General features: G+C 32.2%; 1 long non-coding RNA gene across 1 annotated transcript in view; it reads left to right on the top strand.

Moving 5' to 3' along the window:
• Nucleotides 1–19,042, top strand: part of LOC138695846 (uncharacterized) — a 379,837-nt gene that overhangs the window by 259,979 nt on the left and 100,816 nt on the right. The window contains exon 3 of the long non-coding RNA XR_011331198.1: nt 16,319–16,461. This is a non-coding gene — a long non-coding RNA (uncharacterized lncRNA). The remainder of the gene's footprint in view (nt 1–16,318; nt 16,462–19,042) is intronic.

Below are 19,042 nucleotides of genomic sequence, written 5' to 3'. Positions count from 1 at the left end.
AAACAGAACAACCGGTAATATAGCTGTTTTATAAATTCTAACTTTCAGCCTGCGTTTGATTTCCTCTCGAGTGTCATTTATATTTGTTACTGTTGCTCCAAGATATTTGAATTTTTCCCCCTCTTCAAAGGATTAATTTCCAATTTTTATATTTCCATTTCGTACAATATTCTAGTCATGAGACATAATCATACATTTTTGTCTTTTCGGGATTTACTTCCAACCCTATCTCTTTACTTGCTTCAAGTAAAATTCCCTAATCGTTTGTGGATTTTCTCCTAACATATTCACGTCATCCGCATAGACAAGCAGCTGATGTAACCCATTCAACTCCAAACCCTCTCTATTATCCTGAACTCTCCTAATGGCATACTCTGGAGCAAAGTTAAAAAGTAAAGGTGATAGTGCATCTCCTTGTTTTAGCCCGCAGTGAAATGGGAAAGCATCCTACAGAAACTGACCTATACGGACTCTGCTGTACGTTTCACTGAGACACATTTTAATTAATCGAATTAGTTTCTTGGGAAAACCAAATTCAATAAGAATATCATATAAAACTTCTCTCATAACCGAGTCATATGCCTTTTTGAAATCTATGAATAACAGATGTACTGTACCTTTATACTCCCATTTTTTTCTCCAATATCTGTCGAATACAAAAAATCTGATCAATAGTCGATCTATTACGCCTAAAACCACATTGATGATCCCCAATAATTTCATCTACTTGTGGAGTTAATTTCATGAAAAGAATATTGGACAAAATTTTGCAAGACGTCAACAAAAGTGATATTCCTCGAAAGCAGTGGCGGCTGATTGACCGAGGCAAGTGAGGTCGGGCCTCAGTCACTTGGCTTAACTGAAATCAAATTTTGTGTTTTTATATAATGTATTAGTTATTTGAATGAAGCATATATCGCTGTAGAAGCGTTTGAAAACTTTGATGTATATATAACTGTTTTGCAGTAAAATTTGTTCCTGAGGCCGGGATCGCTCGTGCCGGGTCTGGCTTGTGATGTATATAGGACTGTTTTGCAGTAAAATTGGTTCCTGAGGCCAGAATCGTTCGTGCCGGGTCTGGCTTAATGCATTTCATGTCCTTTCGCGGGCTTTGAGTTTACGCTTAAAACGTTGTAGCTGAGGCACAATTCGTCTGGCCTGGTCAGGTTTCACTCGTCCCATCCATGGGCCGGCCTCAAGGGTAGAGTGGGGTGGGAATAGCAATGGTGACTTGTTTTCCTAACTAGGCCATAAATAACAAAATTCCAGCTCTTTGGCAGGCAGAGACTCACTCGATTCTCTCCCCTTATGTCTCAGTTTATGACATAAGCGAGGGTGTTGTACTATTGTACTTCGTAGTACAGTAGTGAATCTGGGCCAATGTTGTTATGTATTTTGGGAAAATATAAACAGAAACAAATGAGAGAAATAATGTTGGAGAAGTTAATTCATTGTTAGAGTGTCCTTTTTCGAGAAGAAATAATACTGAAAGAAAGGAAGTTTTAAATAAAGAGAGAGACTACCGAGATACCTACGACATCGCTGATAATTTTTCTGACATATAATCTTAAAACGCGAGTTTCTATTGCATCGTGATATGAGCAACTTAAATGGTTATGTGGTAATGTGAGGCAAAATAAACTTCTCTTGGCCTTGTTTGTTGCTGTCAAAGGAAAAAATAAAAAGAAAAGAAAGAAAGGGGAATTTCAACACATAATATGGGTTGCTTCATCACACTGAAACAATCACTGAAACTCAGAGCATAACAGCTTATTTGGTGAGTGAAATTATTATTTTTCATTGATAGTAATAAGAATAGACTAATAATAATAATAATAATAATAATAATAATAATAATACAGTAATAATGATATTAATATAACAACAATAATAATTGATATCATAAATAAACATTTCCTATCGGAAGCACTTAAACTAGTTGCATCTGGCCTCTCCGAGGATTTCGATCACCAGCTACTGCTCGAAAGTTTACTCGGAGTACGCTAGCAGAAAATATTGAATACCACTGAAGACTAGGCCTAAGTTCCACACGCGCACGGTTCTGCATGTGGGAGTGAGTTCCCGTGATGAATTCCGATCACATGTCAGCAAAGCGTCTTCTAGGTTTGGCTGCCGACGCGCCAGTGTCTCTGCTGGAGAGCGCGATATTGTGCTTCGAACCCCGGGGGGTCCCTGGACCACTGGCCACTTAACCTCCTCCTCTAGGAATCAAGTGCATCGCGACAGGACCACAGATAGATGTCAACAGCTCAGCCTAATAGTTTGTCAGCGCCAGTCAGGAAGATATACAGATGTGGCTTGGGATTCCGTGTTTGAATATGTGCGCAATAAGACCATCTACACCTCCGTAAAATAAATGGTGTCATAAATATGACACTCTCTTCCTCACTAGGCCTATACAGGTCGAGCCGCAAGTAATGCCATTAATTTCAGGGCTTATTCTTTGAGATATTTCAAACAAAGAAGTCGAATACAATTTTGTTGGTTTTGCTTCCTTTTCAAATAATAATTATAATTTACTATTATAATTTATTCATTTAATCTGACAGAATTAAGGCCATAAGACCTTCTCTTCCATCCTACCAGGTAGCACATATAAATACAAAAAAGAAATACAAACACTAATGAAAATAATACAAATTAAGTTAAAGCCCTATACTAGGTGTTCAGTTCAAAGTGTGTCATGGCTCGCTGTATGCCGTCATGTGGCTAGCCGATGAGCCTAGAAAATTCAATCTTCCTACACTTCCGCAGAGGTGTATAACCTATGAGACAGAAAAGTTGCCTAGCAAGCACGGCGTTCATTCTGAAGAGTACGTACCGATACGTACGGTAACGCCGGTAGTGGCAGGAATGTGAACTGATTGGAAATACGTACTGTCGGGATATGGGGAGAGGGTTAAGACGATTACTTACGTATTTGTTGACATTAACTTCGACGGTCAACATGGACACGGAGCATTTGATTTGTGTTGTGGAATGTTACCGTACGCAACCGATGATAACAAATACCCTGCGTACGACTTGACGGCGCAAAACACAGTCCGAAAGAGGTTATGGTAGCACACAGACCGTACAGACCGCCATCTGTTGCTACGACGTTCATGTTATACCGTACAAGTTCTCAAGTTCAGATTGAAGAACGCCTTAAATAATAGGCAACTTCTCTGACATATTAGCTGAAACTCGCTTCAAATCGGTGACCCAACAACAGTGACGTCATGACACACTTTGAAATGAACACCCAGTAGAGGGTCAACAGAGTCAAAAAACACTATAGAGCTCTCATCGAGCTAATACAAGAAAAAAGAAAGAACGCAGAGATAGCAACGATGATAGTGATAACTGATAATAATAATAAATTACATATTAATTGTCAATTTTACAACAGCATAGTTACAATATTTATTATATGTCATGGGTTAAGCCGAAGTTGTGCAACCTGACAGGTGTTCAACAAGCAATTCCATGAACTAAAATGTGATTTTTTAATTTAAATTTGAATTTTGATATTGTCCGACAGTCTCTGACATGGTCAGGGAGAGAATTTCAGAGGCGTGGAATAGATATGCTGAAAGATGATGAGTAGAAGGCTGTTCTGTGCAGAGGAATAGAGAGAAGGTACATGTTCCGGGTTCGAGGTAGTGAAAGGTAAACAAAACGAAATGCTAGGTAAGAGGGTGTGTATGTGTAGGTGATTTTAAGTAGTAATAAGAGAGAGTTGAAGAATCTTCTTTCTTTAAGTGGACTCCAAGACAACAATTCTAGTGACGGTGTTACATGATCGAATTTTCTAATATTACAAACGAAACGAACGCAGATATTGTGAACACGCTGTAGTCTATGGGCAAGATCAGTATTTAGATTCGTGAATAGAGAATCGCAATAATCGAAGTGGGGCATCACTAAAGTTTGGATCAGGTTCTTTTTAAGGCTGAGAGGTAAAACGTTGGTTACGTGTCTGAGGGAATGGATTATGGAAAAAGTTTTCTTACATATGTAGGTCACTTAACTTTGAAAATTTAGATTTGAATCTAAATATACTCCTAAATTTTTTACTGTCTTACTATATGTAATTATAGTATTATTTATTTTTGTGTTTGATACAGTGGCTAGATCTATTTTGTTTAATGCTCGTTGGTGGCCCATTATTATAGCTTATGATTGTCTGATATGAAACATTTCACAGCGTGTTTTCGGACAACCGTTGATGAAATTCCCAATATGTTCAGTCAATTTAAGAGGGTAATGTATTGCGACAATAAATGATTGAAAGAAGTCTAGTTTTGTCCTTGAAATGTGCAGAAGCTTGATCCGTACAAAAGTAGGCTAACTTTCGTTCTGTAACGGAATTTATTCTGTGTAAAATTTATTTTAGTTTTTGCACATTTCAAAGGACAAGACTAAAATTTCTCCAATCGTTTATTATAAATGCATTCATTAGTCATAACGAAATGTAATTTGACTGCTGTTTTCAGTAATTCTCTAAACGACTGATCCTTAAGGTACAGTTCCCAGAAAAAAAATGGCCCGACTAATTTTACTAAGTTCCAGATACAATGTATTGCTCATATGCAGAAACAAGAGCGCCTATATATACAGGGTGATTGAGGAGGATTTATCGTCATTTACGGAGCTTATTTACGAAGACATTCTGAGGAAAAAATGTCATATAAACATTTGTCCTAATCTCAATATTTTCAAAGTTACATTAATTTGAAGTTGTTAGTAAAATATATTTTTTCTTTAGTTTTAAGGGTAAAAAATATTACAAGTAGAGAATGACCTATTCAGAAGCGTCTTTTATTTAATTGGCTGGTGTTCTGAAGCTAAAAATGTGTTGTTAATTGTTTTGCATAAATTTTATTTTTCAATTTTTAGCTAAAAGTGACATCATTCTTACGCACTTACCACAAAAATTGTTACAAATCATACGAATTTAGGAACTTGATTCTTTACAGTTTAATTATGCATCCTAATGTACAGTCTTAAAGAATTTACAAGAGTGGCATGATTTTAATAATAATAATAATAATAATAATAATAATAATAATAATAATAATAATAATAATAATAATAGTTTTATTTTCCCTGGCAGAGATAAGGCCATCAGGCCTTCTCTTCCACACAACCAGGATCAAATCTCATAAAATAAATACATACCGGTATACAAATATTAACTTAAAAATAATAATAAACATAATTAAGTAAAAAAGAGAGATTGAATACATATACACAATCGGTATTAGCTTTAAAATAATAATAATAAAAATCTATATAATAAAAAAAGAGACTGAATACATAATCAGTAATCACAAAGAGGAAAATACAATCTAGTATACAAGTATTAACTTAAAAAAATGAATTAATACATATGAATATAATCTCACAACTAAAGGAATAGTACAATTAATATGATCAGCACAGCACGTGTTACATTGAGACAATGACAATTACCTAGATATTAGTGTTAGTGGAAAAATAGAGTAATGACTGTGTAAAATAATAATAATAATAATAATAATAATAATAATAATAATAATAATAATAATAATAATAATAACAATAATAGTAATAATAGTAATAATGATTTGTAACAATAATTATTGTGATAAATGAGTAAGAAAAATGTAATTTTGTAATTAAAAATCGAAAAAAAACCTGCACGGAGCAACTATGGAATTCACAACACATTTTTAGCTTCAGAATACTAGCTAATTAAAGAAATGATACTCCTGAATAGTTCATTTTTATCTCTAATATTCTTTTACCCTTAATACTCAAGAATAATGCTATTTTACAAGCAATTTCAAATTAGTGTAATTCTGAAAATATTGAGACTAGGACAAATGTTTATATGACTTTTTTGCTCAGAAAGTCTTCGGAAATAAGCTCCGTAAGGGACGGTAAATCCTCGTGACTCACCCTGTATTCTACATGTGGACAATCGTGCGAAATTTGTTGTCTATATACAGGTGAACTTCCATCAAGACTCGGGCCATTTTTTTTCTCGTACGGTACATGCCTGGCTTTGAAATTATTTGTTGCGAGAAAGAAATACAGATTCTGAGAGTACATGTGCTTAATTCTGCAGAAAATTAAAGTTTTAATAGAATTTTCTTGTTCTATTCCGTAACAAATACCATTTATAAGTTAATTTTGTAAAGCAGTGCAGTATGTAAAGGTAAATGTAGTCACTTTACATGCCACGAAGACAACATCACCTAAATATAATATTCAGTTTGTGATGCTTGCTGGATAATCTTGAACTTTAGCAGTGAAAAATTTCTGACTTTCTTGGAATATGCAGTTAACAGTTTCGCCACTAGATGTCTGTACATACCCTGTCCGTAGTTGACCGTCTGAGAGTATATAACCACAGTCTACTATATACAGTCAAGAAGCTTGAGTTTTGAGGGTGCTAGAAACAATAGACTGTGACGGTACTATTTTGCATTGCCTGTAATGAGGCAATATTAGCGATCCTAGTGGTGAGCAACTATCTAATGTTTGCATATTTACTACGTATTGAGCTTCGCTACTGTATACAGAGTGTTTCAAAAATACGGGGCATAATTTCAGGTATGTATTTCCCACATGTAGACAATCAAAATAGTTCATTACAACATGTGTCCGGAAATGCCTTATTTCCGAGTTATGGCCTTCACAACATTGAAATTCACCGGAACGTTTTTCTTTCCGCAGGTCGTTGCCGTCAAAGGAGACATTAAGAGGGCACTCTGACAGTTCATTCCGAGGCGAAGGTTACATTCAGTGTTGTGTAGGCGTTAGACTGTGCGACATGTATTCAAATCAAGAGCTGGCAGAGATACACTTCATGTACGGTAAGGCGGACGGCAATGCTGCGCTGGCTCGTCGTTTGTACCAGGAGAGGTACCCACAACGACAATGTCCAGATCGGAAGACATTTGTACGTCTCCATTACCGTCTGTGTGAGTATGGAAAATTTAACTGTCCTGGTTTGGGAAGGGGACGACCAAGATCTACAACTCCAGAAGTACAGGAGGAGATTCTGGAGGCTGTGAACATGACTCCTTCTATCAGCACACGAAGGGTAGCGTTGCAAGTCAATGTTCCTCATACGACTGTCTGGAGACTGTTGTATCCTTATCATTTGCAACGTGTACAGGCCCTGTCACCAGCAGATTACCCTGCACGAGCTAGGTTCTGTCAGTGGTTCTTGCAGCAGTGTGGTGTAAATCCGAACTTTCCTGCCTTTGTATTACTTACAGATGAAGCACAGTTCACATGAGATGGCATAACAAATTTCCACAATTAGCACGTATGGGCGTATGAAAACCCACGTGCAACTGTTCCATCTCATCACCAGGTGCGGTTCTCCCTCAACATGTGGGCCGGTATCATTGGTGATCGATTAGTTGGACTCCATGTACTTGTAAACAGACTTACGGGGCAGGCGTACACAAACTTCCTGGAAAACACCATACCTCATGTTTTAGAAGACACTCCACTGATCAATCGTCAACACATTCACTTCTTGCATGATGGCGCTCCTGCACACTTCAGTCGTACGGCTCGAAGGTTTCCTGATCGATGGATAGGTAGAGGTGGCCCAATTGCTTGGCCTCCACGCTCACCTGATCTGAACCCTCTCGATTTCTACTTGTGGGGCCATTTAAAATCATTGGTTTATTCGTCTCCGGTGTCTGATTTGGAATCCCTCCGGAATCGAATTGTGGCATGTTCTGAGGACATACGCAATACTCCTGGAGTTTGGGATCGTGTTCGCAGGTCAATGAGACATCGATGTGAGGTCTGTATTCAAGCAGGAGGTGGACACTTTGAACATCTTCTGTAATGACAACGACCTGCGGAAAGAAAAACGTTCCGGTGAATTTCAATGTTGTGAAGGCCATAACTCGGAAATGAAGCATTTCCGGACACATGTTGTAATGAACTATTTTGATTGTCTACATGTGGGAAATACATACCTGAAATTATGCCCCGTATTTTTTAAACACCCTGTATACTAGACTGTGATATAGCTTCAATTTTTTTGTCAGTATACCATAAGTCTGACTCAAGACATTGAGTCTGACATTGTTTTAGGCATCACTCTCAACAAGACTAGGCGTAAACACGATAATTTTCATCGTTGAAACTCTCTAACTAGCAACACTTGTAGACTACTCTAGTTTTAGTAACGATTGAATACAGCTAGAATAATAAAAAAGATAGACGTGTGGGTTTACTGATTGGTATATTGATACACACGATCGTCTGAATAAAGAAACAGTTATTTCTAACATGCGGTTTTCTCGATATCAATGGCCCCAATCTTATTTTGTGGGTTCGTAACAATGTTTCGACTACCTAAAGAAAGTCCAGTCCCCTGTTGATCCTTTCGTACTTCTTAATTTCGAATGCTACTAGAAAGTTCTACGCAATCGATTGAAACATGGTACTGCATGTACCAGAATATTTCACATCAGTAGTTTTACAAGCTCGAATCCTGCCGAATGTTTTCCTCTATTATAAAATTAAAACCTTGAAAATGATTTACGGTACAATATAATTAATACCACGGAAATTATTTTATATTAACGCTAATAATAATTTAATTTACGCATCCTAAATATAGTTAGTCACAATGATATTCGTACAGATCGTATTTTAAAATTTAATGTACAGCAGCAATTTTGTTCAAATTTCGTGACAGTATGGTTTCAGGTATTATATGTATACTGTATATGTATTTATTTATACTGCAAGTGGGAAAACACCCGGTGGCAGTGGTAACTTAATTACACACAATAATTACAATTAGTTTACTGTAATATAAAGTTAAAACCATGCAATGGTTTACGTTAATATCAAATTAAAACTCTGGAAATTTTTTGCGATAACATAAAATTAATACTATGGAAATGGTTTGAGATCATATAAAATTAAAACCATTGAAATGATTTGTAATAATATAAAATTAATACCATGGAAATAATTCAAGATAATATAAAATTAATACCATAGAAATGTTTTCCAATAATATAAAATTAATACCATGGAAATGTTTTACGATAATGTAAAATTAATACCATGGAAATGATTCACGATTATATGAAATTAATACCATGGAAATGGTTTACGATAATATAAAATTATAACCATGGAAATGTTTTGCAATAATATGAAATTAATACCGTGGAAATGTTTTACGATAATGTAAAATTAATACCATGGAAATTACTTACAATAATATAAAATGAATACCATGGAAATGGTTTACGATAATATACAGTAAAATTAAAACCATGCAAATGTTTTGCAATATATGAAATTAATACCATGGAAATGTTTTACGATAATGTAAAATTAATACCATGGAAATTATTTACGATAATATAAAATTAATACCATGGATATGGTTTAAGATAATATAAAATTAAAACCATGGAAATGCTTTGCAATAAAATGAATTAATACCATGGAAATGTTTTGCAATAATATAAAATTAATACCATGGAAATGGTATACGATAATATAAAATTAAAACCATGGAAATGTTTTGCAATAATATGAAATTAATACCATGGAAATGGTTTACGATAATATAAAATTAAAACCATGGAAATGTTTTGCAATAAAATGAATTAATACCATGGAAATGTTTTGCAATAATATAAAATTAATACCCTGGAAATGTTTTACGATGATATAAAATTAATACCATGGAAATGGTATACGATAATATAAAATTAAAACCATGGAAATGTTTTGCAATAATATGAAATTAATACCCTGGAAATGTTTTACGATGATATAAAATTAATACCATGGAAATTATTTACGATAATATAAAATTAATACAATGGAAACGGTTTACGATAATATAAAATTAAAACCATGGAAATGTTTTGCAATAATATGAATTAATACCATGGAAATGTTCTGCAATTATATAACATTAATACCATGGAAATGGTATACGATAATATAAAATTAAAACCATGGAAATGTTTTGCAATAATATGAAATTAATACCATGGAAATGGTTTACGATAATATAAAATTAAAACCATGGAAATGCTTTGCAATAACATGAATTAATACCATGGAAATGTTTTGCAATAATATAAAATTAATACTATGGAAATGGTTTACGATAATATAAAATTAAAACCATGCAAATGTTTTGCAATAATATGAAATTGATACCATGGAAATGTTTTACGATAATGTAAAATTAATACCATGGAAATTATTTACGAAAATATTAAATTAATACCATGGAAATGGTTACGATAATATAAAATTAATACCATGGAAATGTTTTACGATAATATAAAATTAAAACCATGGAAATGTTTTGCAATAATATAAAATTAATACCACGGAAATGGTTTACGATAATATAGAATTAAAACCATGGAAATGTTTTGCAATAATATGAAATTAATACCATGGAAATGGTTTACGATAATATAAAATTAAAACCATGGAAATGTTTTGCAATAAAATGAATTAATACCATGGAAATGTTTTGCAATAATATAAAATCAATACCATGGAAATGGTTTACGATAATATAAAATTAAAACCATGGAAATGTTTTGCAATAATATGAAATTAATGGAAATGGTTTACGATAATACAAAATTAAAACCATGCAAATGTTTTGCAATAATATGAAATTAATACCCTGGAAATGTTTTACGATAATATAAAATTAATACCATGGAAATTATTTACGATAATATAAAATTATTAACATGGAAATGGTTTACGATAATATAAAATTAAAACCATGGAAATGTTTTTCAATAAAATGAATTAATACCATGGAAATGTTTTGCAATAATATAAAATTAATACCATGGAAATGGTTTACGATAATATAAAATTAATACCATGGAAATGTTTTGCAATAAAATGAATTAATACCATGGCAATATTTTGCAATAATATAAAATTAATACCATGGAAATGGTATACGATAATATAAAATTAAAACCATGGAAATGTTTTGCAATAATATAAAATTAATGCCATGGAAATGTTTCACGATAATGTAAAATTAATACCATGGAAATTATTTACGATAATATAAAATTAATACCATGGAAATGGTTACGATAACATAAAATTAATACCATGGAAATGGTTTACGATAATATAAAATTAAAACCATGGAAATGTTTTGCAATAATATGAAATTAATACCATGGAAACGTTTTATGATAATGTAAAATTAAAACCATGGAAATGTTTTGCAATAATATAAAATTAATACCATGGAAATGGTTTACAAAATCATAAAATTAATACCATGTAAATATTTTGCATTAATATAAAATTAATACCATGGAAATGTTTTACGATAATGTAAAATTAATACCATGGAAATTATTTACGATAATATAAAATTAATACCATGGAAATGATTCAGGATTATATAAAATTTATACCATGGAAATATTTTACGATAATATAAAATTAATGCAATGGAATTCATTTACGATAATATAAAATTAATACCATGGAAATGGTTTGCGATAATATAAAATTAAAACCATGGATATATTTTGTGATAATATATAAAATTAATACCATGGAAATGATTTACGATAATATAAAAATAATGCAATGGAAATGATTTACGATAATATATAACTAATGCCATGGAAATAGTTTACGATAATATAAAATTAAAACGATGGCAATATTGTGCGATAATATAAAATTTATACAATGGAAATAGTTTACGATAATATAGAAATAAATCCATAGAAATGTTTTGCGATAATCTAAAATTAAAACCTTGGAAATTGTTTACGATATTGTAAAACTAATACCATGAAAAGGTTATGAATGTATATTATTATGTGGCATAATTACAATCCTGTGACAAAATTGTATTAGCTATTTCGTCCTGCGACGAAAATGTTTCCTGTGACGAGTCAGACGTATGACGAGTAATTTGTGACGAACTGCTCCTAGTCCCCTATAATTTACAGACCTCGTTACCAAAGCATTATCTCAGCGTAGGTTCTAGCAATTGTACATTATTAGGTCTATTTAAGAGAATCTACCAACATTCAAAGCACCACATTCAATATCCCAACAGAATTTCTTGAAACTAGGTAAACTTCAATTTAGTATCAATTGAAATTCATAGTCATTTGTACTCTATTTTCAGAGATATGGTTAAAATTATAAACTAAATTAATATTAGGCCTGTCGTCGTAGGATCGACCATTATAGCCTAGACGTATTTCTGTATTTTTTACCATCCTCAATGTCTATAAAGAAAAAGTATTATTTGTAGGCAGAAAGTAAATATAGGTCCTACTTTGCATCAGAAAGCTCTGAATGCTAGAAAATCTAAGGGTACTGTTATATAGTTAGCTGTGGACCTTCATTATTAACAAAGCAGAGCCTGTTACCACGGAAAAGAGTGTGTTGTTTGAAGGAATGACATTATTTCTCCGGTACTTGCCAACGGTTAGAGATTATACAAATTTATAACAACGCCTGATTTACGGACGTATTGTTACGGGCAACTTCTTCTTCATGGATTCATAGTTGGCTGTTTGTGTTCATTGCCGATTGTATGATTAATTTTGCAATTCCATTAGAGAAATTTCCATTTTCAAAACTTCGACGAGGAAAAGAGACAATTATATCATTAACATAAATACACTGAAGACAAGACATTGTACGAGAAGGTACTTACCGATGTTTACATTCTAAAATACTAACAAAAGGTTTACGATAATTATAATTATATTAATTATTTCAGAAGTATTCTTTATTTAATTCTTTTAGCATTCTTCTTGGTACTGCGTACCATTGCGTACCGCCAGAAAAGAAAACACTGCTTATAAGCATTGTATGGTAATAAGGATTGCTCTAGAGCAGCCATGCCTAGCCGGAGCAGATCTAACCTTCAATCGAGGTGCAACAGTGACGTAGAATCTCAGAATACCATGCAGACACACGCATAAAAGATATTCTACGTCACTGTCACACCTCGATTGAAGGCTAGAGTTGCCCTGGTTGGGCGTGCTTGCTCTAGAGCAGCGTTTCTCAAACTATGGTCCGCGGACCACCTGTGGTCCTCGAGGTCTGCCCTTGTGGTCCTTAAAAAAGACAGAAGAAAAAATTAAATTCAAACGAATTGTGTATCACACTAATAACTGAAAATCTCAGAGTTTGGAAGTGACACATGGCAATTGCCTTTCACTTTTTCTCTCAATACTGACATTTAATGAAATTTATTACCCTACCTGTCTACCGACTTCCCACTCTACTCTCAACAACAAAAGAGGAATTTGAAGCACTATGAACGTGGTGTTTCTCGCCATCTTTTCCCTGCACATCTGGCGCCTGTAACCCAGCCAGGGACCACCCGAATTCATAACAGAGGACCAAAGAACCGAACCTTTTCATGTATTGATGACTTTCTTAATAGTTTTGCCGACACCCAATCTGCACATTGAAATGGTCACGTACTGTACGTCGTACACCAATAATACAACTCTGAGGTCACAATTTGAAACTTATTTTCCAAGTAAATAGGCTATGACGAATTTTCATGGGTTCGTCATCACTTTCATTGCGATATTGAAAATAACAAACTTTCATTGAGTGAAAGAGAACAGTTAATTGAACTCTCGAATGATACCGGACTTAAAATGAAATTCCAAGCGGAAGGTATGGTTAATTTCTGGACCTCATCACAAATGAAAAGAGAATATAGTGAACTGTACAATGGTGCTTTGATTCTACGTATCTGTGTGAGAAAGGGTTTTCATCACTAACTCTAATAAAAACAAAGTAGGCTACCGAAATCGACTCGATGTATCTGACGATCTCCGACTTAAACTTACCAGCATACGTCCAAATATAGAACAACTGTGCAGGAATCGGCAGGCTTATCCATCTCATTAATATGAGTACCAACACTTATTTATTTTTTTAATTTAATAAGTTAAAGATTATCCAAACTCTAATAACCTTGAATTATTAAAGAAACAAAAGTGAATTTTCTTCTGTTAATATTAGCTTATTTAGCTAAAACTAATATAAAATTAATTGAATTTAATTAATTCGAATCAATTAATTTTATTTTAAAATATAGATATACTGGTATTAACAAAGATTATTCAAACTGTAGTAACCTTGAATTATTAAAGAAACAAAAGTGAATTTTCTTCTGTTAATATTAGCTTAATTAGCTAAAACTAATATAAAATTAATTAAATTTAATTAACTTGAATCAATTAATTTCATTTTAAAATATAGATATATTGGCATTAACAAAGATTATCCAAACTGTAATAACCTTGAATTATTAAAGAAACAAAAGTGAATTTTCTTCTGTTAATATTAGTTTAATTAGCTAAAACTAATATAAGATTAATTAAATTTAATTAACTTGAATCAATTAATTTTATTTTAAAATATACATATACTGGTATTAACAAAGATTATCCAAACTGTAATAACCTTGAATTATTAAAGAAACAAAAGTGAATTTTCTTCTGTTAATATTAGTTTAATTAGCTAAAACTAATATAAAATTAATTAAATTGAATTAACTTGAATCAATTAATTTTATTTTAAAATATAGATATACTGGTATTAACAAAGATTATCCAAACTGTAATAACCCTGAATTATTAAAGAAACAAAAGTGAATTTTCTTCTGTTATTATTAGCTTAATTAGCTAAAACTAATATAAAATTAATTAAATTTAATTAACTTGAATCAATTAATTTTATTTTAAAATATAGATATACTGGTATTAACAAAGATTATCCAAACTGTAATAACCCTGAATTATTAAAGAAACAAAAGTGAATTTTCTTCTGTTAATATTAGTTTAATTAGCTAAAACTAATATAAAATTTATTAAATTTAATTAACTTGAATCAATTAATTTTATTTTAAAATATGGGTATACTGGTATTAACAAAGATTATCCAAACTGTAATAACCTTGAATTATTAAAGAAACAAAAGTGAATTTTCTTCTGTTAATATTAGTTTAATTAGCTAAAACTAATATAAAATTAATTAAATTGAATTAACTTGAATCAATTAATTTTATTTTGAAATATAGATATACTGGTATTAACAAAGATTATCCAAACTGTAATAACCCTGAATTATTAAAGAAACAAAAGTGAATTTTCTTCTGTTATTATTAGCTTAATTAGCTAAAACTAATATAAAATTAATTAAATTTAATTAACTTGAATCAATTAATTTTATTTTAAAATATAGATATACTGGTATTAACAAAGATTATCCAAACTGTAATAACCCTGAATTATTAAAGAAACAAAAGTGAATTTTCTTCTGTTAATATTAGTTTAATTAGCCAAAACTAATATAAAATTAATTAAATTTAATTAACTTGAATCAATTTTATTTTAAAATATAGATATACTGGTATTAACAAAGATTATCCAAACTGTAATAAACCTGAATTATTAAAGAAACAAAAGTGAATTTTCTTCTGTTAATATTAGCTTAATTAGCTAAAAGTAATATAAAATTAATTAAATTGAATTAACTTGAATCAATTAATTTTATTTTAAAATATAGATATTCTGGTATTAACAAAGATTATCCAAACTGTAATAACCTTGAATTATTAAAGAAACAAAAGTGAATTTTCTTCTATTATTATTAGCTTAATTAGCTAATACTAATATAGAATTAATTTAATTTAATTAACTTGAATCAATTAATTTTATTTTAAAATATAGATATTCTGGTATTAACAAAGATTATCCAAACTGTAATAACCCTGAATTATTAAAGAAACAAAAGTGAATTTTCTTCTATTATTATTAGCTTAATTAGCTAATACTAATATAGAATTAATTTAATTTAATTTAATTTAATTAATTTGAATCAATTAATTCTATTTTAAAATATAAGTATACTGGTATTAAAATATTCTACAAAAATAATTAAATTTTCTTTCGAAGGGAACAAGAGTAAGGTGGTCCGCGGAACTGTTCTGACTTAAAAAAGTAGTCCTCACCTCAAAAACGTTTGAGAAACGCTACTTTAGAGCAGCCATGCCTAGCCGGAGCAGATCTAACCTTCAATCGAGGTGCAACAGTGACGTAGAATCTCAGAATACCATGCAGACACACGCATGAAAGCTATTCTACGTCATTGTCGCCCCTCGATTGAAGGCTAGAGTTGCCCCGGTTAGGCGTGCTTGCTCTAGAGTGTTAGACCTAGTCCAGTGAAATAACTTCCTCCAATCAATCGTTTTTCTTTTTTTTTTCTTCAGATTTTAACGTACATGAATGGAGCTGTTCCCTTAATCTCATCAGGAGAAGTAGCTGAGAGGTTGACACTGCACTTCAGTAGAGAATCAACGCCAATGCTCCGTCGATAGATTGAAGACTAGGTCAGAGAGGAATCCTTTGAAAGGTAAGAACATATTTTATATGATCTTAAATTTTTCTTTGAATATAAAGAAATGGAGCATGATGTTCAGTTTGTGGAAAAGTTATTACCATTGTTGGAACATTCCATTTAGAGCGTCATTATAAAACATATCACATTAGCCAGTACCGAGATGTAGTAAGAGTGGATCGTGAAAGCATTCTGGATATCTTCATAATTACAGTAACTTCTCTCTCATCCGGACAGTAGGGTAGGCAATTATTATTGGCTACTCACAATACGGTACGTACCTTCTTCCTCTCCCCCTACTTGCAACCTCGTCGTGCTTTCAGTTAAGCATATGTTGTGTGTGGAAGAAATTCACTATGCTCTCTAAGACATTTACTGATAAACGCTCGAAGTTTAGTTATTTTTTAAAAGGCAAATTGGATATTTTGAAGCGGCTGGATGAAGGGGAAATTATTTCTGCTATGCCAAGAAGTACAATTTATGGCTGGAAGTGTAATCGGGCTGCATTGTAAGAATATTGTGCATCCACAAGCTCTAATGACAAGTGTCGTGCTTTGAAGCAGCCTAGTGTTTTCAAATACGGTAAGGAACTGTTTCTATGGTTTCAAAAACAAAGAAGGAAAGGTACTCCAATATCTGGTCCGATTCTGAAAGAGAAAGCGCTTGATATGGATAAGAAACATGGGGACGATAATTTCTCTGCTAGTGATGGGTGGTTGTCAATGTGGAGGGAAAAGTATGGTGTTCGTCCGCTGGCAATTTGTGGAGAGAGGATGTCATCTGATACCGTTGCAGCTGAAAAATATAAAATTACATTCCGAGATTTGATGAGTAAACTAGAATTATTTCCCCAGCAGATATACAATTCTGACGAAGCCGGTTTAAATATCTAAAGTCTACCGAAAAGAACATACAGTATATGTTTTATGGTGCTCAAGCACAGCAATCTATTCTGCAGGATAATCTCATTTGCCAGTTTAGTTTTCATAAAGAAATAAGTTATTATTGTGTGCACAATAGATGCTGTATATTGTATGCAAGTATTCTTTACATTATAATTGGTTAACATGTAACGAAGTTCATTTTGCTTTGTAGAAATGCGTAATTTTCTCGCAATTTATTTCCATAAAATTCATGCGTTTTTATTTTTTCAGATGGAGAGCTTTAAGTTTATTCTATTTGTGTATATAAAATGTTTAAGAATATACTGATTGTAACTACTATAATCGGTGGTTTAATTACTCTACTACTCAAATGTTCACAAATATTTTCTTATCAAATTTACCCATATCAATTATGCAGACGATGCAGGGATATGTTCCGTACCGTCCTACAGTAAGGCGTGGCCTGTGAAGTCACGTGAATGCCGGACGACGAAGCGGAAGGACGACATAACAACGGATCACAGAGAATTTACTGTATTAAATTAAGTTTACTTATCCCTACTGAAGATAGTATGAATTGTTAGAGATATTTCTACTAAAAAATAATTTAAGTACACTCATTCTGGAGTAATTAATTTCTTCCCACAAAAAATATAAATTGTCAATAAGTTTTCATAGCAGAAAGATTGTTAGGTTATATAATCCACAGTTTGAAATATAGGCTTAAAGTAAAAACTTCATTTTTCTAGGGCATTTGTTCCCTTTATAAAGATCAGGCTGTTTCACATAAGTATAAAGTCAGAAGAGAAATATCTATTTTTGAAAGCTTGTCCTTAAACTTTTAGTAGAAGCTGCTTGTACTGTATCAGCTCTCACTCATATAATACAGGGTGATTCACGAGGATTTACCGCCACTTACAGAGCTTATTTCCGAAGACATTCTGAGCAAAAAATGGCATGTAAACATTTGTCCTAATCTCAACATTTTCAGAGTTACACTAATTTGAAATTATTTGTAAAATACCATTGTTCTTCAATTTTAAGTGTAAAAGAATATTACAGATAAAGAATGAACTATTCAGTAGTAACGTATCTTTAATTATCTAGTATTCGGAAGTTGAAAATGTGTTGTGAATTGCATAGTTACTTCGTACAGAATTTTTTTTTTTCGATTTTTAACTGCAAAATTACATTTTTCTTAAGCATTTATCACAACAATTGTTACAAATCACGCCACTCTTGTAAATTCTTTAAGACTGTACATTAGGATGCATAATTAAGGGGTTAGGTACAGCTTAAAGGAGTAAAATTCCGGAAATATTCAACCTTGTAAGTCGACCTGGTTGGCAAGTTGGTATAGCGCTGGCCTTCTATGCCCAAGGTTGCGGGTTCGATCCCGGGCCAGGTCGATGGCATTTAAGTGTGCTTAAATGTGACAGGCTCATGTCAGTAGATTTACTGGAATGTAAAAGAACTCCTGCGGGACAAAATTCCGGCACAACCGGCGACGCTGATATAACCTCTGCAGTTGCGAGCGTCGTTAAATAAAAAACATAACATTAACATTCAACCTTGTACAATACTGAAAATTAATATGTGTAAAACACTGTCCTTCTGCTATATGATAAACATATATTTCGATTAAAAAAAAGAGGATTTATATATATATATATATATATATATATATTTTTTTTTTTTTTTCAAAATTCAAA

Source organism: Periplaneta americana, chromosome 3 (genome assembly GCF_040183065.1).
Source record: "Periplaneta americana isolate PAMFEO1 chromosome 3, P.americana_PAMFEO1_priV1, whole genome shotgun sequence".
Classification (NCBI taxonomy): Eukaryota; Metazoa; Arthropoda; class Insecta; order Blattodea; family Blattidae; genus Periplaneta; species Periplaneta americana.
This window is presented reverse-complemented; position numbering and strand designations above follow the sequence as displayed.